General features: G+C 42.6%; 1 pseudogene; it reads right to left on the bottom strand.

Annotated features, from left to right (window-relative positions):
• Positions 1-1,160: 1,160 nt before the first annotated feature.
• Positions 1,161-9,067, bottom strand: LOC101723614 (GA-binding protein subunit beta-1 pseudogene; annotated as a pseudogene).
• Between the last annotated feature and the right edge of the window lie 314 nt (positions 9,068-9,381).

Raw genomic sequence — 9,381 nt, 5'->3', positions numbered from 1 at the left:
AATGAATAGTCTACCAGAATTTAATAAGTTATGGAATTTAACAATATTGTGGTGAGAGCAAGTCACAGAAAGATGTGGTGCTTTCACGGGGAGAAGGAAGAGGTCTATTAACCATATCTATAGCGTCAGTGTAGTACAAAATTCCCGTTCTACAATACAAAAGCAATTTCTTCCATAAGAATAATTTCCTGGGGAAGAGGGAGGCTAAGACCACAAAATATTGTAGAAACCCATATGCACTGAGTTTTCCAAAAACATCATCTTAAAATCCGGTGCCTTAAAGTGCTTTCATGTGGAAATCATGATGTAAGACACAGAATACAGTTTCACGTCCCCACAATGACATTTTTAAAAAAGCATAGATTTCGCAGACTTTGTAAATTCAAGTTCTCTTGTAAGCTTCTCCTTCCAAGAACACTGTCGTTCCAATAAAACCAGCTGCCAGCTTACTTAGTTTCAATGACCTACAGAATAAAAGGGTTTTTTTCCCCACTAACTTTCATCATCTTTGTGGGAAAAATACCTATGCAAGTGATGGATTTTGAAATTATAAAACATGAGGAATATGTACAAACAGAAAGTTTAAAATATATTTGCTTCATATACATGTAAATCTACTTGGGTATAGCTGACATTGAACAAATATGAAAGTTTTGCTTTCTAAAAAGTTTTCAGAGAATCTAGGACAACTTAAAGCTGTACAGAGATTTCCTGGGAGAAATCTCTCCACAAAGAAGTTTATTCCTACAAGAGTAATTCCAGCATCAGTCCACCACAATTATCACACAACTTTTGGTCCACCCAACAACGGTCACCCTTAAGGCTATTCTGTTTCTGAGAAGCTGATCTCCATACTAAAAGCAAAAAGAATTCACGATAACAGTGGCTTCTTGTGGTTTTGGATCTCATCAACAATCTTTATCCACTCATTTGGAAGTGTAAAAAAAATACGAACTGTATACAGGATTCAGTTTTCAATACATTTCACAGCATCTAAAGTTCTGTGTTACAAGAGTTCCCAGCTCATACCTAAGCCCAGTTCTCACCGGGCAGCCTCCTCTTCTCCTGCACTTCCACAGTGGCACCGTGTTGCGTACAGTACAGTCCGAGGCTGCCTTCTTTCTTGGCCAAGAATAAAATCAAATTATGAGTTGTTTCAATCAGATAGCTTCTTTGTTAGTCTGAAGAAGAGTCCTAGCTTCTGTCTTCTGTCTGTAGGCCTCTGCTTCCTGTTCTTTCTTAAGAAGCTGCTGCCCACATTTCTGTGCTGCTTGATTCACTTCATCCAGCTCTTTCTGAAGAGCTTCTCTCTCTTCTATTTCTGCAGATTCCACCTGGTTTTCAATTATTTCAATACATTCTCTCTTAGCTGGTGGCTCTTCACTTGTAACAGTTTCTTCAGCGATGTCTGTCGCGGGTACTGTTTGTTAACACTTGCTGTCCATCTGGCATGGTCACAGTGATGTCCTGACCTATCCCACTGGTCAGAATAGAGTGCAAGTTTCGGAGCTGGATCATGTCTGTAACTATGGTGATGACCTCTGATCCCCTGAGCTGACTACTTGTGGAATTGTACCATCCACAGACTCTGCCATAACCACCTCCTCCGGGGCCAGTACTGGAGTTTCTGAAGAATTGGACAACGGAGCAGAAGCTTCAGCTAAGGCAGCTAAGGTAGCTGATACTGACGAAGAGGAGTTTCCAAACTGGACCGCAGACACGCCCGTTTCGTCTGTTGGGATCACCACCCCTCCGGGTCGGGTGATGAACCGTGGCGTCGTGGCTGGTATCGTCACAGTGTCGGGGCTCTCTGGGTTGGTGTTGATTTGGTTCTGCACAGCAATCTGTAACATCTCTGCTAAATCTTCATTTGCATTGTCTATTGAAATAAATATCAAATGCAGTTTTACAAAATTTACTTTGCCTGTGTACATCAGCGCCATAGTTAATTAAAAGTTCCACCACTTCTTAATCATTGTGTTGTGTGGCCCAGTGGAGAGCTGCCATCTTTAACTTACCCTTTGCACTGACGTCAGCACCATGCTAGAGCAAGACCTCTCGGTGCTGGCGTGGCCCTCGAAGGCCGCTGTGTGCAACGGTGTCCTCCCACTTTGGTTCTGGCCTCCCTGCACCCGGAGTAGGGGTGCTGGAGTAGCACCTCTGCGGTGGAGCAACGGCCTACTGTGCTGCCTGTGCAGTGGAGGTGCTCCCAGCCAGTCTGTAGTAAAATGAGCTCCATTTGCCAGCAAAATCCGAACTTCATCCTCCTGACCTGCGCGTGCGGCTTCTAAAAGCTTCTTTCCCAAATCCACCAGGGACGTCTGGAAAAACTTTGGGAGCGGCGGCCGGCGGCACAGGGCATTCTTTTCCGAAAGTGCAGCAGGGGGCCGGAGCCCGAAAGCCCCGCCTAGGACTCCTCCGGGCTGCAGGGAGGGACACAGGGCGCCAAGGCCAAAGCTATTTTTTTAAATGTTGATTTTAAATCTTGGAAGTCTATTTGTTTGTTTGTTTGTTTTACTAAAGACAACTCAAGGAGTGTTGAGTCAGATCTTGGCCTTTTTTAGATTTTAAATTTTGAGACAGAGTCTCACCAAGTTGCCCAGGCTGGTCTTAAACATGAGCTCCTCCTGACTCAGCCTCCCAAGTAGCTGAGATTACAGAGGTGGATCACCATGTCTGGCTTGTGAAAATTCCTTCATAGGTGCTATGTACTCGGTCCCACAAAAGCAGGAGATATAAATTCTTTGGGAGATGTTCTTTCCTGGTAGAGGAAGATAGTTGGTTTGGATGTTCTGGGTGTCTAAGACTTAAGTTTTTATCTGGCTGCTGCCTATATGCATAACATGGCTCCCTCCTTTTCCTTCTCCAGGTGTATGAGCTTCCTTTCCTGGATGTACTAAACTTCTTGCCTCAGCATCTTTGGAGTATGATTCTCCTTTCCTCGATCAGATCTGTTCATATATTTGACTCATAAGTAGGCTTCTGCCTGCTGCCTTCCTGGAGGTGTCCTGATTGACAACAGGGTATGAAGTAGAAAGTTGGAAGGAAGCCTCCCCTCTCAGCCAGCCCTGTACCCCATCTTTTTACTGTACCATGGTGTTGTATTTTCTGCATCACTCATCTCTTTAGGAAATATTTATTTATTCACTTGGCTTCTCCCCAACTTGATTTTAAACTCCACATGAGTTTGGATATTGTCTGTCTTGTTCCTAACTTTGTCCCCATTGCCACTGAAAGAAATGAATGAAGTACAGCGAATGATGTAGCTGGCGGCTTGTCATGCTTTGGCTGTTCAACAGCCCCAGCTATGGGAGGTGGTTTCAATCTTCCACAGGGGGAGGGAAGGAGAAAATGGTAGCTGTTCAGAGGTGGGTGTGTATGAGACACCTGGGGAGTGAAAATTACTGACATGGAGGGAGGAGAGAAATGTATGCCTGGATCCAAGAGGCTTAATATCCTGCTATCCCAGAGTTCAAATGTGATCTCTGATTTGAGGAGTAGAGCAAAGGAAGAAGGTAGAATCGAGGGCCAAAATATATATTTTCACTGGGAAAAGTTACCAGATTTAACATATGAGAACATAGGATATGCAATTAACCAACAAAGTATATATATTTTTTGTAGTATAAGTGTGTCCCGAGCATAGCACGGAACATACTTAATGACTGGGCAGGCTCAATTTTATCTGGTGACCCTACTAAGGAGCCTGAAGGACAGTTTCTGACAGAGCCACTGGGCATGCAGGGGCTCACACCGCTGGTAACAAGCATGACCGTGAGGCAGAGTGCTCCTGGGAGCTAGTTCTTCCTGGGATTGTCCACCCAGCATGTTGTTCCAGTACTCCTTCCCTTCGAGTTACCATCCTATTCTTGCTCATTCTTGGGATGCGTCTTCTGTTCCCCAGGCCTTCTCTTGAAGGCTGGCCTCTCTTTGGAGCAAATTCTCTAATGTCCATCCATCCATTTCTCTTTCCCTCTCCTTAGAGCTGATCTCCTCCTAGATTCGAGCCAAGGCTTGTGCTTTACCATTAACTTCTCCCAAGTGGAGATGAGGAGCAGAATTGAATCCCCCACACACCTATCACCATTCCCCACCCTACTGGGGCAGAGCAAGAACACATGGGCAAATGTGAGATGAGACTTTCCCAGAGCCCTGGCATGGTTGTCTCCCTCTGATCATGTGCCTGGGATACTGACAGCCTCCTCTGCCTGTGCTCTTTGCTTCCTTCACGCCAGCCACTTTGCACTCACAGACTTTCCAGCAGTTGACACTCTGGGGCTATAGGGGCTTTTGGGAGAGAGCTAAACTTCCTAATCTTGCCATTTGGAGTTTTGGCCAAGAAGAAAATAATCCCTGTGATACGCTTCTTTGCCCTGTTCCATTTAGGGTGGAAGTATTTGCAAGTTTCCTCTAGCACCAGCCAGTGTCATTTTCTAAGGCCAGTGCTTGTGTATTGGCAGATCCAGTTGATATCAAGAGAGAACTCAAACTTCCAGTCTCAGTGGCTTGTCCTTGTTCCAGCCCAGCACTGGATGATTCATCAGTCTTGAGTCCACACCTCAGCCCTGCATACTGCCAATGGTGATGAAATCAGCTCCTTCACAGACAACCACACTTGTATCACTTAGTATAAATCTTAACATCTACTCCAGTGGAAACAGTCCTTCATGTTCTATTCCTTTGAATAATAATGACCAGAACTGCCTACATATTTTGGGGGGCTGGTGCAAAATGGGAACAAAGGGCCTTGTGCTAAAAGTGTGTTGAGATTTCACAACAAGGACAGGAGAACATTAAACTAAGCCTGGGGGCTCATTGTAGAGCCCTGTGCAACTGAGCAACTCATGCACCATGCAATCAGCCTGCTTATGACCCCTGGATAGGTTTTCAATGTCATAAGCCAACATCTGTTCCTGAACAAGCATTGTGACTATTTTCAGATGAAATAGCCTCTCCGAACTTGATTACTTATGAGGCTCAGGTCTCTTCCCCATGAATGGGGCTTGGTTAATATTCATTCCAAAGAATGAAATTCACTGGAAGCAAGAACAGATCAGATTGATGTGTTAGAAACAGTGGGACAAGAGTCCCAGTCTCCTGTCTATTGGCCACATGCAGATCTTTGATAGTAACAAGGAGAGCTGCAGTTCAGCATTTCATGGCTAAGTTCTTTGTTTTCAAAGCACGTGCTATTTGTCTTAGTTAAGTGACACGATTATTCTCTTGTCACTTTCCTTGGATGTTATACCAGGGAAATGCAGAGGGTTATATCGTGGATGGCAAGAAATCACTCTTGTAATGTTTGATTTGCAGTAATTGTTCATTTGTTCCTTCCTGTCATGCAGGCCTAGGTCTCTAATCTCAGTGGACTAAGACAGAATCTGGTAATTGACCAGTGGCTGAGCATCAGGAGCATGTTGAAGAATAAAACAATTTTGCCTGGTAGATGTGTGCACATGCACACACATATGAACTGGTCTACGATATCAGTTTGTTTTCCTTTAGACTTATTTTTAAGATTCAGCCACATACTTCCCTACTCCTGCTGTGAGAGAGCCCTCTTCTCTGTCGCTGGCTGGTCTGTCCTCCTATGGGACTCCAGTACCAGCCTTAGAAGAAGTAAAGTGAGGCACACATAGAAAAGGGGATTTACTGTGAGGAAATGGCTCGTGGAATTATGGAGGCTGACATCCCACAATCTGCCATCTGCAAGCTGGAGAACTAGGAAAACCAGCTGTGTTGTTGTGTCAAAATCAGGAAACTGAGAAGCAGGGGAATGGATGGAGCAAATCCCAGTCTTTGAGCTGGAGATGAGAGGAGAGGTCCCAGGCCAAGCCCTGAGGCCAGGATAAAAGGTGAGTTTCCTCTTCCTCTGCCTTTTGTTCCACTCAGGGGCTCCATGGGCTGTGTGATGCCCACCCACATTGGGTGAGGATGGGTCTTCCTCACTCAGATTCAGGCACTAATTTCTTCTGGAAACACCCTGGAAGGCACACCCAGATACAAAATCTGATGGTGAACCCTATGGCCAGTCAAGTTGAACATGAAATCAGCTACAGTGACATCCCAGAGTTCCTCCTGCCTTTGGTTCTTCATGTGTTTCAGTCACCCCGACAGAGTTGTCAAGAAACAAGTGCAAGACCCCAGGAGTGTTAGATCATGGTGTCTAGAGTACAATCTGGCTTGAGAATTCAACAGTATGTTCAGGAGATTCTGATTCACGTTCCTAATTAACACTGGACAAGTCTACTCCTTCTTTTCACATATAAGGGAACTAAATGCTAGAGTTATGTACTTCTGAGTTCACATGTCAGTTCTAATTAAGAAAAAAAAGAGTCTCTAAAATTGAAGAAGTAAAAAGAAAAATTCCCATCAAGGCAGATAGAAATGGTCCCAAGCTTTGGGCTTCTTTAATTATTTTCCAGCAATTGGAATTAGAATAGGCTAACATCGCACAGTTGCTTCATGATGGAAGCAGGACCAGAACTGAGTTACTTGGCTCCTTGTGCAATTTTTCTTTCTAGTATGTTCTTCTGTTTTGCCTAGAGCTGAGTCTTGTCAATGAGCTGAATTAACTCTGGTGACATCTACCCTTTCTGTCTTAGTGAGCATCTTCAGTGCTTATACTTCCAAAACTAATGCTTACTTTTGCTCTGTTATTTAGATTTATTTTCATTTTCCTTTATTGAAGAAGGTCAAAATGAATAGCTGTGTCCACCTCGTCTGTTTTTGGGGGACAGGAAACCCTCCAAAGTGGCTGGTGAGATGTGCTGACTGCTGTGGGTGTTAGAGTTCTCTCTCAGTTATGTCCTCATGGAAACTCAGCCTATTCCTTGGTAATGCCATTGGGTTTAGAGTTGATCCACTCTGTGTAGACAAAACGGGTGTCATTTCCTGAACAAGAGGAGTATTTGCCAATTCCTTGAAAGCATACATTCCCTGATTTAGCCAGGTTCACATACTTTCACCTCTTTTATGTCTTTAATTAAAAACTGAAGAGGTCTTTTGCCCTGAAAGATGAATTGGGATAAATGCCTATTATTAGCACATACCACCTTTGGAGTGAAATGATTCACACCATGATTAAATGCAAATTGGTGCTTAAGAATAATTAGCCCAAATAGCCTTTCGGCCCAGGAAGCACCCAGTTAATCAGCAGCAGTAGTTATCCAGTTTCTTCTTTACTGCACGTTGGTGCCTGATTGATCATGCATTTTTGTTTTGGAAGGGCTGGAATCCCACTTTCCCAAGTTCATAATCAATTTTAGATAGGAACAGAATGAATGTTCATCATTTGATTTTTTTTCAATTTTTATTTGCATTTTTACTTTTAACTGATACATAAAAATATAAAGATTACAAGTATTAAAAATTTCTTTTGTAATGTTGGGGATCGGAAGTCAGGGCCTCATGCATGTTAGGCAAGCACTCTACTACTGACCTCACTGGCAGCCCATAGAATAGAGGTTTTGATAGAGGTGCACATCTTGTGATGTTGAAACAGGGTATACATATCTCCTCACACAGTTTTCATTTATGATGAAAAGTTCCACAATCCTTTCTTCTAGCTTTGTGAAACACACAGGGCATGAATGTTATCTGTGGTCACCCTACCATGCAATAGCACCCCAGAGCTTCTTGCTACTAAGAATAACTCAGTATTCATTGATGGACTTTTCTCCCCCCTTCTCCCCCCTCTACTCTCTGACTTCCTGTAATCATCATTCTACTCTCAAATTCTATGTGATAATTTTTTATTCATTGTATGAGATTATGTAGTACTTGTATTTCTGTGTCTCACTTGTTTTACTTATCACAATGATCCCTGTTGTCACAATAATAAATTATTCTTTTTTATAGCTGCATGGTATTCTATTATGTATATGTACTGTATTTTCTTCATCCATTCATCAGTCAATTGCTCCTTTGGTGGTTTCTACTGCTTGGTTATTGTGAATATAGTTTGGGGATTTTAAAAAGTAAAATCTTAAATCAAATGGAAGTGAGCACAAGCTTTGAGTCCACGTAAGCATTTTTTCAGCAGTGACAAATTAGAATCAACTCAGCAGAATAATTTTTCCTGAAAAAAAATTGAGATAAATTTGGTGGTATCTGAAAACTTAGTGCATGGGGTCTCTTGGTTTAGAGCCTGATGTTACAGAGCCTTCCCTGATTCCTCAGTCTGTAGCATCTGGGTCCAGGTAAGTGCTGGGGTGTACCCATTGTTTGTGGTTCACTTATTGATCATAACAATAGCTAATTCTACTTGGGGGTGGTGCTGTACATCTGTAATCCCAGCATTTAGGGAGACTGAGGCAGGAGGATTGCAAGTTTGAGTACTGCCTGGGTAATTTAGCAACTTAGTGAGCCTTTGTCTAAACAAAAACAAAACAAAATCAAACAAAAGCAAAACAAAATAAAATGGACTGGGGATGTAGCTCAGTGGTAGAATGTCCTTATGTTTGATCTCAAATACTACAAAACAGAAACAAAAGCAAAACCTAATTCTGCAAAACCCTTACTTGTCAGGCTCTGAAGAGGATGCTTTGCAAATCTTATTTCATTGAGTTCTCACAACCATTCTATGAGAAAAGTAAAATCAGCATATTTTACACATGAAGAAACCGAGGTAGAGAGATGAAAAGTACCCAAGATTACAATGCCAATAAGTGGCTTTCTCACAAACCCTAGACACTGGAATAAGAATGGATCTGGATGAATGCCAGAAAGACCAGATTCATGGATTGCCTTGCTCAGGGTGAGTCAGTAGTGTTTTTCCCCTCAGCCCTGTCTTAAAGGGACCACCATTCCCCACACCCACCTCAGGCATATCACTGAACAAGGACACAGTTCACACCCTCCAGATACTTACGGTTTGAGCAAGACTGAAATTATCATTTGTATCTGGCATCTCAGTGAGGGCGCAGTTGTGCTGTATCGTGTGCGGTGTCTGCTTTTCCTCCCAAAGCTCTCTGTTGTTCCTCTTGGTCCTGTGTCTCAGGGACAGATTCTGGGCTGCTTGATGGAGATGGATCCTTCTTACCAAGATTGTCTGTGTAATGAGCATGTAAGCCTGACTGCATAAAATCCCAGGAATATAATAATAGCCCGTTACACAGTCATGTGCAGATAGAAATTTTATTCTTTCAGTGGAACATTTTTAGATTATTACTCTGATAGTCAAACTACCGTTATTACCTTTTCAAATATTTTCTTTTCAAACTAATAGTGTTTAACATGCATTCATACTGTAGTTAAATTATGGAAGTGGTTGTTAGTGTTGCTTAACTTTTACAAATAATTGTATTGTAATCCAACTATCAAAATAATTATATTTGATAAGTTTTCTTGCGATGTGATTCACACATCATGTATTTGAAG

Source organism: Heterocephalus glaber, unplaced genomic scaffold (genome assembly GCF_053883595.1).
Source record: "Heterocephalus glaber isolate CG9 unplaced genomic scaffold, H.glaber_assembly_v1.0 deba00001531, whole genome shotgun sequence".
NCBI lineage: Eukaryota > Metazoa > Chordata > Mammalia > Rodentia > Bathyergidae > Heterocephalus > Heterocephalus glaber.
This window is presented reverse-complemented; position numbering and strand designations above follow the sequence as displayed.